The sequence below is a fragment of the Typopeltis vanoorti genome, chromosome 12 (assembly GCF_054136105.1).
Source record: "Typopeltis vanoorti isolate ZY-2024b chromosome 12, IOZ_Tvanoo_1.0, whole genome shotgun sequence".
Lineage (NCBI taxonomy): Eukaryota > Metazoa > Arthropoda > Arachnida > Uropygi > Thelyphonidae > Typopeltis > Typopeltis vanoorti.
Genome location: NC_143560.1, coordinates 57,928,758 through 57,943,888, shown reverse-complemented (window position 1 = coordinate 57,943,888; position 15,131 = coordinate 57,928,758).

The following is a 15,131-nucleotide window of genomic DNA, read 5'->3' as shown; positions in this document are numbered from 1 at the left end:
GCAGCGTAGCTAGACTTTTATCTCTCTAGACAAATTCCTAACTATTCGTAATATATATAGTTAGACAGTTGCAATGTAACACACTTGGTAACACAGCAGGTCACTGGCGCCCTTGGCAACTTCCCCCAATGCCAAAGTGTTCCTATGCCACTGGGAATAAAGCTTGACAAAGCTCATAAATCTGTTCACAGATGACCTATACCAAGTTTTGAAAGATTTAAACGTATTTACCGCAAAATATTTCATTTTTTTTTAATTCAATGTATTGGGAAAAATCTGAATCTTGATATTTTGTGTTGAACAATAAAGAAATTCTCATACTTTTTTTTTCTTTTCATATTTACATATATTCACACAGTAGCGCACTCAGGATTTAATCTTGGGAGAGGGGGAGTTGAGTAGACGATTGAGAATAAACACTACGCATTGCATGCGACCTATGACTGAGCATCTGCAGTGATCGCCAATACATGATAAGTAGTATAGAAATAGAAAACACAACATAGATAAAAAAAAAAAATGAATTTTAATTAGGAAAAATTTTTTGGAAAATTTTCTAGCGTTTATTTTCTTTTTCTTTCTTTTTTTTCGGGGGGGGGAGGATTGCTCCCTTTTCCCCCTCCCTGGGTGCGCCACTGCTATAAAGGTATACTTTTATATGCTGGACGCCGAGGAAGATTAAATTAGGTTGTTAACTGCATTAATATTAAAAATGCAGATTTTCTTTAATATTATGTTGTGTAGATGTTGTAATTTGTTAAGGATATTTTTATGCTCATCATTTCCAGCAAATTCTGTATCGAAATCTTTTATATATATATATATATATATATATATACACACACACACACACACACCGGTGTATTAGATATTCTGTAAACATTATGAGATACAATGTGTACAAACTCTTTGAGAAAAAACTGGTTATTCCGTTTATTTATTTATTTATTTTTTTAAAAAAAAGGAAGTAAAGATGACTTAATTACGGTAGAATTATTCTGCTATATGCTGGAATATTAAAAGTGAAGTTAACCAGTATTGTAGTGATCAAACTACCAGAAAAACAGAATGGACTCCAGAAGACCGATCGTGCAGAGACTCAATTTTTGCTCTAAAAACTTTAATTGAAAAGCGAAGAGAAACTTTCTAAACGAAACACAGACGTGGCCTTCATTGATTATGAAAAACCCTTGGAGAAAATTAATACAGAAATTTATTTAAGATGTTGCCAATCTAAATATATTGCTTTACAGCAATATATTTAGAATAGCAGTCAAATTAGAACAAAGAATAAAAAGACATATCAAGAGGAGTACGACAATAATATATCCAATCAACTCTGCTTTTTAATCTATTCTGTAATATAAAATGATAAGCCTTTTTATGAAACGTTTTTGTGAAACGGTTTTGTGTCACGTTTTTTGTCAAGTTATTTGAAACTCAGGGGCTACCCTGAGTGTCGAGTGTTCAAAATTCGAGTCATCAGAATTCAAAGAGAACCGGCCTACCAGTCGGGAACTCTGGAGGTTGAGCACCGTAGGCGCCGGGGGAACCCCTTTTGAATCTTCAAAATTCAAGGAAAACCAGCTTACCAGTCCGGAACTCGGGGGAGGGGGGGAATCTCCCTTTCGAGTCATCAGAATTCAAGGACGACTTTCGGGGGGGGGGGGAGAAGCTCCCTTTTGAAGACTCTTCAAAATTCGTCTTCAAATTTCGAGTCATCAGAATTCAAGGAGAACCAGCCTACCTGTCCGGAACTCCGGGGATTAGGCGCCGTAGGTGTCGGGGGGGTAAGAACCCCCCCCCCCCAGTATACATATATATAGTACACCCACAGATACGAGACCCTTCGACACTTCTGCGCATGTCAACAGAAGGAGACTCCATTTCGATAGTACGGTAATCAATCCGTCTTGTGGGATGAATTGTTTATTATTACAAGTCAGAAAATTAACTTGTCTTTTATGATCATTGTAGTTTTTAAAGTGGTAACTATTTTGCTTATATAGCAGTTGGGAAATTTTATCTATAAAGCACGTGATTTCGCGTGTTGGCGACCAATTCGTACATCGCCTTATTTCTTTCTGCCCTTCAGCATGAATCGACTATTCTTGGCACAAAGCCAAGCGAAGGTCTATAAAGTGTGGGCGTATTATATATAGAAATGTTTTTTTTTTTTTAGTTTTTTTTTACCACGGGTTTATTATATGTTCAAGACACCAAGAAATTTTATATTTGGTTTATATATTCAGTAGACATCATGAATTTGGCCAGGAGATCCTTAGGATGGACGGGCAGTTTATTGCTGTTGCTCATTTAGCACACCACCCAGAGAACATGTATAGCTTAAGGATCGCTATGGACGCGAGCAACAATTTTCCTCTATACTTGGTTTTTAATCCTTTTCCCAAGGTAAGCAAAACAAAATTTTGCGCATGAAATATATTCACGTCTGAGCTACTGGTACAGAGAGGCTAATGACTTCATATCACTTGCCTTAGTAAAGGGTCACTACTCGGACCGGTTTCCCTGTTTAAGCAACCTGAAGGATGATTTAACTCGGTGGTGCCACTGCTCAGTGACAGGCTCACCCTACCACCAAGCAGAATAGCTCATATTCCAGGAAAAATCTCTCCCACGATATGCCTGAATGAGAGGGAGGAGACAGGCATTCTTGTTCTCCCAATTGCAGTAGAATTGGGTCGTGATCCGATGACAGCTCGTTTAGTGATTTAAGGCTGTATGGTAGTTTAATGTCTTGCAGGATAGCTATATCCAGGATGTCAGCAGTGCCAGACGTACTGAGATGAGTTGGTTCGGTAGGTCCAGCCACAACAGCATAGTTTGATCCTGTGTAGCTGGAAAGGATGTGACCATTTTTATTGGTAGATTTACTGTTCCAAGCAGGATGTTTTGCAGTGAAGTCTCCAGCGATGATGACCGGTCCTTGTATTCCAAGGATGGCATCCAGATCTGAGGTCAATAATGTCTTTAATGGAGGGTTGTAAGCAGAAAAAATTTTAAGGTTTCCAATTGAGTTTGTGAGGACATTAATTCCTGTGATTTCGAGGTTGGTGGTTGTAGGGTTGGTTATTCAATGATGGTTGATATAGTTTTTGATAAGAGTGGCTGTACCTCCACCTCTATACCCAAGTCTGTCATTTCTAAAAATCTGATACCCTCTGATTTTTTGGGTGTCAGCAGGCCTCAAGTGAGTTTCATTGATTAGAAATATATCTGGGTTGTATCTATTATTGAATTCCTGTATTTCTAACAGTTTATTTTTGATACCGTTGGTATTCCAAGCAATAATCCTAAACGAATCTGGGGGGATTTTTTTCCTATGCATCAGAGTGCAGATAATATGGATTGGGTTTGCTGTAAGAATCTTTTTGTAACACTTAGTGATGGATTTGAGTTGCTGAAATCCTGCAGCATGTTTGCAATAGAAAAGGTGATAATAGCTGATAGATTTGAATGTGGGTTAGTCAGGTTTTGAGTTTGTACTATGTTTGGAGCAGGCCACATCAGCATATGTTCTCGCTTGATGTTGAAGATTCATTTTCTTAAGGGGCTCAGTTAATGATGGGCGAGCACCTGTTGTCATGTTCTCACTCTTGGAGGACTAAGGAGCCTGAGCTTCAGGAACTCTCGCACTAGATGACGAGGTAGATTGATTATTTGGATCGTTCCATCTGTTTTTAGGGTGATGTATACACCCTCTATAATTAGCAGGGTGAAGACCCTCACAATTAGCATACTTAGCCGGGGTGGATTTTGACTTGCTGCAGGTGTTTGTGGGGTGATTCTCGCCACATTTTAGGCATCTGAACTGAGCTTTGCATAGCTTCTGGGCATGGCCAAATTTTTGGCATCTGTGGCACTGCCCAGAAGATGCTTTCTTTCTCAATGGTACTGGGGTGATTTTGAGTCCATAGATTGATTTTTGATTATAGATGCCTTTGTAAATGTTATGAATTTCTACTAAGACTAAAAACATAGGTGTTTTATTTGAGCTAAACAGTCTAGTGACCTTTATGGGAGGTAGATCCTGTAAGTTGAGGTCAGTAACTATTTCATCCGTGTCAATATCCTCGGAGACTCCTCGTAGGACCACTTTCATATTTTTATCGGAGGCAAGTGAAAATATGTGATATTGTGTTTCTCTTGCGTCCAGCTCCTTTGTAAGATTTCTATAATCAGCCACCGTGGCAGGCTGAATTTTTATGCCCTCGTCTACATTTTTAGCAGATCTATAACGTATTTGTAAGTTGGCCATGATGGTTCTTAGTGTTGTCCATCTCTGCTTTTCCCTTAGGATAATCGGTGGTACCTTTTCATTGGGGGGGGGGGGGCAGAGTTTTCCTCTTCTTACGAGCGTGGATCTCTCCTTGATCAGAAGGATTAGAGGTAGAAACAACTAGATTGAGTATTTCCTCCATTTGAGGAGAGTTTTCATTTTCCTCAACGTCGACTTCGGGTGAAGAACATAGGTTTAAGTAGCCGGGCCAATCCCGTTCAAACTTTTTGAGAAGCTTTTTAATAAAAGTGAGTGCTAGCCCTTTATCGAGTGACTCGATAATGATATCGGGGTCAACCATACTAGTAGGCCATGTCAGCTTGAACTTCTTTTGAAGTTTGTTATCTTTATCGAGCAAATCAGTGATTACATCTAGATCAGGCACGCTCATATCAATTTATTTGCGTATGAGCTCTATTAGAAATCCCGCAGGTCTAAAGACCTGCCAGCAGAAATTTTGTAGAATATTAAATCAAAGTCTTACCTCGATATTTACAAAATGAAGAACGCTTACCTTAGTATATCATACAGAAATCCAAAAATCACGATGCTGCGTAACTGCGTACACGATCAAATTTTTCACAATCGATACCAAGGTTGAAGTAATGCAGAAGTCATATATATCTCATATACAAGTAGACAAAAGGTACTTGATCTTATTAATAAAAAATCTCTGGATGGATGAGAGAAAGATGTAGAAACTTTTTTTTACCATGGGTTTATTATACGTTAAATATAGCAAGAAATTTTATACTTGGTTTTAATCCTTTTCCAAAATAAGCAACACAAAGTTTTGCGCGTGAAATATATTCACGTCTGAGCTACTTGTATATAGAGGCTAATGACTTCAAAGAATCAAATTGTATTAGTTAATGATCATACTGAAAACTATGTAGATCAGAAGATGATCTACAGTTTTCAGTATGATCATTAAATGAAATTTCAGAACAGTATAATATGGGAATATCCAACTAAAGACAAAAGTAATGGCTTTCAAAGGCGAAAACCCAATAATAAGAACTAAAATAGTGACAGATAAGAAAATATCAGAGCAAGTGAATACTTACAGATACCTGGGATGAGAATGAACAGGGCCGCCGGAAGCGGACATGCAGAGCATGCGGGCGTCGCCACCGGGGCACGGTTCGTAAGTCCATTTTTAAGAAACAAAATTTTTATCATAAAAACAAAAAATTCTTAGAATGATCAATATTAAAATAAATAAGGCCGGATACATCGAATAAAAATTTTAAAAAATTGTATATTGCCGCCTCTGATCAGCCGGCTGTTTGCAATTTTGCTGCGAGCAGACGCTTGCCTGCAGAATGTTGTGTCTACTGCAGTCTATCTAACGTGAAACGGTGAACATACGCAGAAACGAATTTTCGTACAAAACATTTATTGCTAGGTAAACCAGTCATATGGTACGCATCTCAGAAGGCTACTGACAGTAGCGCAGTACGGACTATTATTTCGTCTCTGTGTCGTGTTGTGTAATAATTTCTTGTGTGTATAAAATAGAAATGGAATCAAAAATTTTAAAAAAGTTATCGTGCACAAAATCGTAAGCGTCTTGCTGCGAAAGAAGCAGATATTAAGAAACAAACTGGGGCTCTTAATAAATTTGTTAAAATATTCTGATGTAGATTGTAATAACCAACTCGATACATCAGAAATCAGAGTTGAAGAACCGTGTACATCATCCAGTTTGCATGAAAGTACTATTGAACAAGATAACAAGACGCATGATTTAAGTTAAAAAAGTTAGAAGACTTAGTTGTAGTTGACCACGAAACTAACACATTGTTAGTCTCTGTAAATTTAGATCCAGGTGAATGGAGAAATACTGATGAAAAATTAGGAGTTGTTTTAATTGAAATGGGGCCTGTTCAAAAAAATATATATATCCTAGAAATATATATGGTCGTAAATTTGGCGACACGTATAATAATAGAACAATGGAAAACGGGCAGCTCGTGCCAAGAACATGGCTCAATTATTCCAAAACTTTAAATTCTGGTTTTTGCTTTTGTTGCAAACTTTTCGCACCTACTGAATCAAGTAGTCTTGTAGAAGATTATAACGATTGGAGAAATGTAAATACAACTTTGCATAGACATGAGACTAGTTTAACTCATATGAAAATTTTCTTAAAATGGAAGGAACTTGATTAAAATTTAAAAAACAAAACTACTATTGATTGCCAGACTCAAAGCATGTATGAAATGGAATAGAAACATTCTACGAGTGTTTTAGAACGCTTGAGTGAAATTATAAAATTCCTTGGTAGCCAAAAGTAAGCTTTTCGCGGATCACCTGATAAATTATATGAAAGGAATAACTGTACTTTTTTTAAAATTAGTCGAACTGCTTGCGAAGTTTGATCCCGTTATGGAAAATCACGTTGAACGGGCCCTACAAAAACAATAGCGTACACTATTTGAGTAAAGACAGTCAAAATGAAATATTGGAAACTTTAAGTAACGCAATCAGGGATACAATTTTATTATCAATTCGAAAATCTAAATATTATTCCATAATTTTAGACTGCACACCTGATGCAAGTAAAACAGAACGAATGACCATTATTATTCGCTTTGTTTCCTGTGACAATGGAATTGTTAAGATCAGGGAAAACTTTTTAGGTTTTGCAGATATATCAGATTCCAGAGGAAGTGGTTTATGTGCAACAATAATGGAACTGGAAAAATGGAACATTCCCATTGAAGACATGCGAGGTCAAGGGTATGACAATGGGACAAATATGAAAGGGAAAAATATGGGCTCAAAATTTGCTTTTGAACAAATATCCTCGAGCTTTTTATGTGCCATGTGCTGCTCATACTCTAAATTTAATCATTAACGATGCAGCCAAAGTGAATGCAGATACAATTAGTTTCTTTGCAATTATTCAAGAAATATATAATTTCTTTTCATTCTCTTACAAACGTTGGGTAATCCTTTTAAAGTTCGTAAAAAATTTAACATTGAAACAGCCATCAGAAACGCGATGGGAAAGTAAATTAATGCAACCCACCCTGCACGATATCAGGAGAAATTTACGATGCACTTTTTAAAATTTTAAATAATGAAAATTTTTATAAACTCAGCATGAAACACATACATTATGTGCTAAAATAAAGAACTACAAATTTATTTGCACTCTTATAACTTGCCATGATTTACTTAACAGAATAAACTCTGTGAGTAAAATGCTTCAAGACGAAAATATGAACATTACACTTGCTTTAAAATCTATCGAAAACTTAAAAATATTCTTACAAGAGTATCGATCAGATACAAATTTTAAAGAAGTTCTGAAAACGGCAAAAGAACTGAGTGAAGAAGTAGATGGAGAACAAGAATTTAAAACTGGTGCGGAAGTTTGACGACGAAAGAAGACACAATTTGACTACGAGCATCATGACGAAACGCCACAATCGCCAGAAGATAAATTAGAGTGAATGTGTTTTATACGCTTCTAGACGCTGCAATGTGTTCGTTAATAGAACGTTTTGAACAACTAAAATCATATTATGATAATTTCAATTTCTTGTACGAAAAAATTCTGACGATTTAAAGATTCTCTTGAAGGACGGCGACAATAAAGACGTAAATGCAATAGAACTACATGACGAGTTATGTGCTTTCCGGGATATTTTTCGGAAGGATAATTTAAATATTCAAATCTTTCCCTAACTTTTCAATTGCTTTAAGAATACTGTTAACCTTACCTGTTAGTGTAGCGAGCGGAGAACGTTCCTTTCCAAGTTGAAATTGATTAAAACCGACTTAAGAACAAGTATGTCACAAAATAGGCTTGTTAGTTTGGTGTTAATAGGTTGAAAATTATATATGTGCGGAATTAGACGTTAAGACCATTATTTCTAATTTTGTGAATATGAAATCAAAAACCCTAACATTTGAATTTAAAAAATTTCAAGTATATTTATGTAATTTAATTTATTTTCTGTTATTCTGTGAAGATTTTATTTTTCGAATACTAATATTAAATGTTCTAATTATTTCTGAATTCTTTTCTTAATTTTCCTAATTTCCTAGTTTCTTTTATTTTCCTAAAAGATAGTTCCACTTATAAAAATTATTAAAAACTTTTTACAAGTTACTAAGAATTTAGTAACTTGTAAAATGCAAAAAAATTTTAAACTTTAGTTCAAATAAATTTTAACTTTAAAATTCATTTTAATTTTGTTAGCGATTCGAGTCGGTGAGAAGGCTATAATCCCTGTATCATTATATTCAACGATTAAAGTGAAATGGATTTTTCAAAATTTGCATTAAATTTGAGAATTTTTTGAATATTCGGGTTTTTAATGATTATCCTGCCTAGTCAACACCCCCTTGTTCGTTACATTTAGCGAACCAACGTGTGGCTGTTCTGTCATAATTTATTTAAGAAATTTCAAATAATTTAAATTTTTATTATCGTAAAAGAACCACACACGTCCGGATAGTTACAGGGGCGCTTAGATAGAAATTGCATGCGGGCGACAAAGACCGTAGCGCCGGCACTGCGAATGAAGATAAAAAAAAAAAATGGACATTTCGTTAATGTAAACGGCATATTCATTAATATATTTTATAAGCCATCCTTGATATGAAAACACATCAGAATCACACTATATCATGTTCTATCTAAGCCAAGTTTATTACATGGAAGTGAAACATAGACCATACAAAAGAAGAATGAAAAACAGATTCAAAGAACGCAAATGAAATTTCTCAGGAAAAGAGTTGGATATATCAAGTGAGACCATGAAACAAATGAAGAAATTTTTCAATCTCTGAATATAAAATCAATTAAGTTCGATATAAGTAAATATAAACAGAAATTATTAGAACATATAAATCGAATGGACAATGGTAGATTGCCAAAAATACTATATGTATATAAAATAAATGAAAAAAGAGAGAGAAGAAGAAGAATGGGAAAAACAAAGAAAGCGATAGCATCGTGGGCCCGGAAAATACGAATTGGTCCAAAATCCATGATACGAAGAAGAGCAAGAATTAATTTGACTTAAAAGTAACCTAATAATGAATTAAAAAAAAAAAAAAAAAAAAAAAAAAAAAAAAAAACGAATTTCAAGAAAGCAAAAACTGCGAACAGATAAGTGATTCAAATACGTGTACCTTTAGTTTACGTAGCAGAGGTACATCCAGTAGCGTATCTAGAGCTTTTGTCGCCCGGGCGGCCCCTGAGTTTGCCGCCCCTCTCAATACACACCAAAAATACTACAAAAAAATCAAAACGACGTATAGGGGAAATAAATTAAAACACTATGTTTATTTTTGAAGTAAAACTTTAATTTTAACATTCTAAAATGTTATTTTTCTTGCTTTTCTGATAGCAAAATCGTCGATGACATTGACGAAGTCTATTTCATGAAAATGTAGGTAATTCTTAATTTTATTTAGAAAAACTCCTCTCACAACTAGCAACACTTAAAGCAGTTGTGAGGAAAATTCGCAGTAGTATTACAATATTTGGAAATTAGTTCTCGAGACTGTACTTTAGAATTAACTGCAAAAATAGGTTCAGTGCTGCCCGGGGCGAATCGACCCGTCCTCTCCTCCCTAGCTACGCCTCTGAGTGTACTGCTAAGAACTTTAATATAAGTAAACTGTAATTAATATTGGCACAACTTATAGGAAAATTGCATCAATTACCACCGATGCATTTCTAAACGCTTGTACTTCACACTTAACAATCACGTTTGCCAAAATTCAAGGTGCTTGTGCTTGCATTTAAACAAATACATCGAGAAGTAAATCTGTGTTTCACAAAAAGACAACCACTTTTTGTGAAATTTTGTTACTGTTGACTGCACTATATTATCACCTAATCGACGTTTTTAAGAAGTGGGGAAAATATAGGTTTTGAAATCTTTTATCAGCAAACTCATGATTTTTCTTCCATTATATTACACAGGTGTTATTTACTTACTAGTAATGAACGTTTCACTTTTCTTTCCCTCATTTACATGTACTACTTAAACAACATTTATTATGTGAATGTCTGAATTTCCACCCAGATGCTGTTGCTGACAAGGATGGTCCGAGAACACTGTTATGAGTTTAATTAGTTGTCATAAAATCCTAACTGTTAGTAAATTCCTAAAACAAACACACTAATGAATCTCGAATGTTTTTTTTTAGAAGTTTCATTTCTCTAAAAACAAACAGTATTAATTTTTGACTGTCAAAGAGGCAAAACTATAAACAAAATTATCAGTGAGTAAACGGGTTTTATGATATAACTTCGCATTAGTAAAAACGGACGACTTTCTTCTAGGTATTATGCATACACACATTCTTGAATATACTTAAAATACACATGGCGGAATTGCGCTTTTCAATAGGAAATGATCTGAGTTCGATTCTCGTCGTGATAGAGGAACTTTATATGAGCTTTTTCAACTAAAGCTCAGTTAGTCCATCTCATACTGTGGCTGCAGAGTTTTTCCTCATGGAAACTAGTTTTTCATCCCATATACAGACAAAATTAAGTACATGGCATTCTGCGTAATTGGTGGATGAGGTGGTGGAGACAGTGAGTTGAAGAGCAACAGCCCTTCCCTCAATTACTTGTATTCCTGAGAGGTGTCCAGGTCCGTTGCCAGATTAGATCGCGCCCTGATGGGTTATAAGGCAAAAATATAAGAAAATCTTCGATTACTATTTATTACAAGAGAAGCATTAATGCAAAACGATTACATAATAATTTTAATTAAATGTTTGTTCTACAGGGATATTGCACAATAAAACTGTTTATAAGCTCTTCTAAATTTAAATTATAAACTATGTTCGCCTCTATTGATATAGTTGATAGGCCAACCAATCTTTCTTGGGGTCATTGCCGTTCGCAAATTATTTTTAATCAGGTTAAGCTTGGAAGAACTTCTTTCTGCACTTGCTACGCTAACAGGAATTGTCAGCGTAGCGACTGGGTCCACCACAGTATGGTTGAACGAGCACCCTTATTAAGGCGCGTTGTGAGGCAGGCTTCCTCTATGCTACACCCTGTCGACGGTACTGGGTATAGCATAGAGACAGTCTACCTTCCATCATACAGGATGAAATGTTTTTTTCCTTCCCTGAAACTTGGGTTTTTGCACCCAAATTTTGTTGAGGGTAGGAGAGTTTCTTACAGGTGGGAAAGATTCTAGGAATAGCTTCTCATATTTTTATTTACTGCACTGGAATAGAATGGCCTTTTTCCAACATGTCCTATATTGGGTGTCCAGAGCATGGTCAGCATTGGTGATTCAATATATATCATATTGTACTGTGTTCTCTGATTATGACAATTTGAACTTGTCAAAATATCAGAATTATTCATTAAAATTGTAATTAATATTCAGTATATGTTGTAATTTCCTTGAAAAGTACAGAGATGAATAGCCAACATGTAAGTTTTACAACCAGAATTGCTTTGTTTATTCCTTACTTCTTAATGAAGTTGCTCAACATCTCTCTACAAAATTGGTATCCTTTCACATCATTCTACTTATCAAAATTTTATTATATGTCAGTTTTTTTTTTAATTTAACTCATATATATGTAGATTTATAGGCTTCCTATGAGACACTTGACAATTCTGCTTTACTTTCTGCTCTGAATCCAGCTAAAATTTAAAATGCTATCATCAAACTTCCTATTAGTCAACATAGTTGACTCTCACTATAGAAAACTTGTGGAGATTAAAGGAATAATTTATTCCTCTGAACTATGCAGTGCAGTCATTGCAAGACTTTTATACTTCCATACTTGAGCATTTCTGGTCAAATATCATCTACTCCAGCTGCCCTTCCACATTTCAGACTTTTGATGGCTTTTTCTACTTGAAGTATGGATATGTATTCCTGATTGCATGCCTAGTAAGTGTTTTTTTTTTTATCACTGTGTTGTCATCACTGCTAGTTTCATTTAGCAATTTTTTGAAGTAATTACTCCATACTTCAAGGATATCTTTTTCTCCAGTTTTCCTTTATCATCTCTAATTCCTTTTACAGCACTCTTTCCTCCATTTCTGAGCTTCTTCAATAACCTCAAGACTATCTTGCCATCTTCTTGATATCTATTTTCTATGTTCTTACCAAAGTCTTCCCATGACTTTCGTTTAGGTAGTTTTACACAGTGTTTAGCTTTCTTACATTTGTCTCTGTATTCTCTAAGAGCACAAGCTGACTTATTTGCCAGATATTTTTGATATGCTTTCTTCTTTTCCTTCACTGCTCCTGTGTCCACCATGAAGTTTTGATTTTTCTATCCTTACAGACAACCTCACCACATGCGTCTCTGGCTGAATCAATGAATGTTTTCTTCAGAGCTTGCAATCGAATTTCCAAGGTTTGATTCCTGTTCTCAAACTCTTTCATTTTTTCTTGAATAATGTTTGTATATTTTAGTCTACAGTTCACATTTGAGAGCTGCTCAACTTTTATTTGCTTTAAAACTTTCTTACATGTTTTTCTTTTCAATATGAAATTCAATTTTATCCTGCTCAAAACTAAATGGTGATCACTTCCAATGTCATATCCTCTGTACAGTCTAGGAAACTAGACCGTACAGAGGATTTGTACGGTCTAGAGAGAAAACATCGATGTCAACAATAACATAATCAATGATACTTTTCTTATTCCTTGCATCTTCTCTCCACATGAATTTTGCACATTTTTATGTTGGAACATGGTATTAGTAATAACCAGTCCATGTCCTGAGCAGAAATCCAATAAGTATTTGCCATTATTATTAGCTTCGCTCTTTTCTCCAAATTTTCCCAAAATATTTTTGTATGTCTGACAATCATTTCCTCCTTTGCTATTTAGATTCCCAGTAAGGACCAACTTTTCCTTTTTCACTGTGTCGGTTGCTTTCTCTAAGCCCTCAATTTTTTGAGGGCTTAGAGAAAGCAACCGACCTTAGTAAAACCTATGGTCCCACAGAAGGTTCTACCTTAGTAGAACCTTCTGTGGGACCATAGGCACAAATAAGTCTCATTGTCCAGTTCCCATTCTGATATTTGCCAACTTCACTGTACTTGAAACTGCCTGCCATTCAAGAAGATTAGCCTCGTATTTAGTGTTGAATACTAATGCTACTACGGAAAATAAATATATTAGAATATTAAAAAATATTTATAATAAATAGTAGCACAGTAGAAATGAAACTTGAGACAACAGGACATCCTTCAATCTAGGAAGAGGAGTCAAACAGGGAGACCCGATAGCACCCAAGATATTCACTTCATTGCTGGAAATATTATTCAGAGAACTGAACTGTAATAATTATGGCTTAAACATTGTAGGTAAAAATTTAAGCAATCTTAGATTTGCCAATGACATAGCACTTTTCTCCAAAAACAGCTCGGAACTGGAAACAATGATTAGAGATCTAAGTAATAAAAGTGAAACATATGGATTCAACATAAACTACAGCAAATCTAAACTGACTAACCACACAGAAATTCCAATAACTGCTGAAAGCAAAATAATAAGTTATGAAGATTTTAAATATTTGGGCCAGATATCATTTAAAAACAGGATGGAAAAAGAAACGGATGCCAGAATCGCCAATCCTTGAAGAAGCTATTGAAGTTTAAAAGAGTGGACGAAGGGAGACCAACCAATCAGCCTAAAATGCAAACTTTATAATATGATCATACTACCCATTCTAACCTATGGATCACAAACATGGTCACTAACAACTAAACAAGCGACCAAGCTAAGAACATGTCAAAGAGCAATGGAAAGAGTTATGTTAAACATTAAAAGGATAGAATAAATAAGAGTCTTAGAAATAAGACAGAAAACAAAAGTCACTGACATCACAAGAACAGTAATATCCCTAAAATAGAAATGGGCAGGACACTTGATGAGAAAACAAGATGACACATGGGATAAACTTACTCTAACAGCAGGACCAACTTGGTCAAGAACAGCCCAAAATCGAGCCAAATGGAATAACATGTAGGAAGCCACTGTCCAGCAGTAGGATTCTACAAGCTGACAACAACTCTTTATAACCAACCTAGCCTAAAGAAACACACACACATGTGAAACAGCAGTTTTCAGTTTTACAACTTAACACCTGAGGCTATCAAAACTCTGCTGATAATCTCTGTTGTCGTGTAGGAAACATCAATACTTAAGTCTGTCTTAAGAAGGGTTCCTCTATGTACACACTTAGAGTATATGCTTTCTAAGATTTAAGTTTAATCATACATCTTCGTGGGATCATTAAAATGTTGTTTAATCATATTTTGCTTGTCTGTTCTTCATTTCTATTAAACTTCCAGCATAAGAATAACAATATAAAAAAAAAACAAGGAAAAGAGAAATTGTCAATACTTTATGGTATGCAGGGCTTCCTTTGTGTGTGTGTACATGTCAAGTTACAAAACTGCCTTCAGATTGAATTTATATCTTGACATGTACACACACAAAGGAAGCATTCACCAAGCATAGTTCTTTCTCTTAGAACAAAGGAAAGTTGAAGATGGTATGCTCCTCATACTGAATATAATTCAATATATAAGGATAATTGGAAGCAATGTAGTAATATTAAGTGATGATGTTTCCTTCATTATTAGAAGAAACACACGTATAAACCACAGTGAAAATTATTTAAACTGTGGTTTATACGTGTGTTTCTTCTAATTATGAACACACCACAGGTTTCGTTATTTAAAAAAGATGTTTCCTTCACTTATGGGATAGCTGGTAATTCAATATTAGTGGACCCTGAATTGATACTTTTCCTCTTACACATAAAACTAGATTTATAATAAACTCTGTAAAAAGGCTTT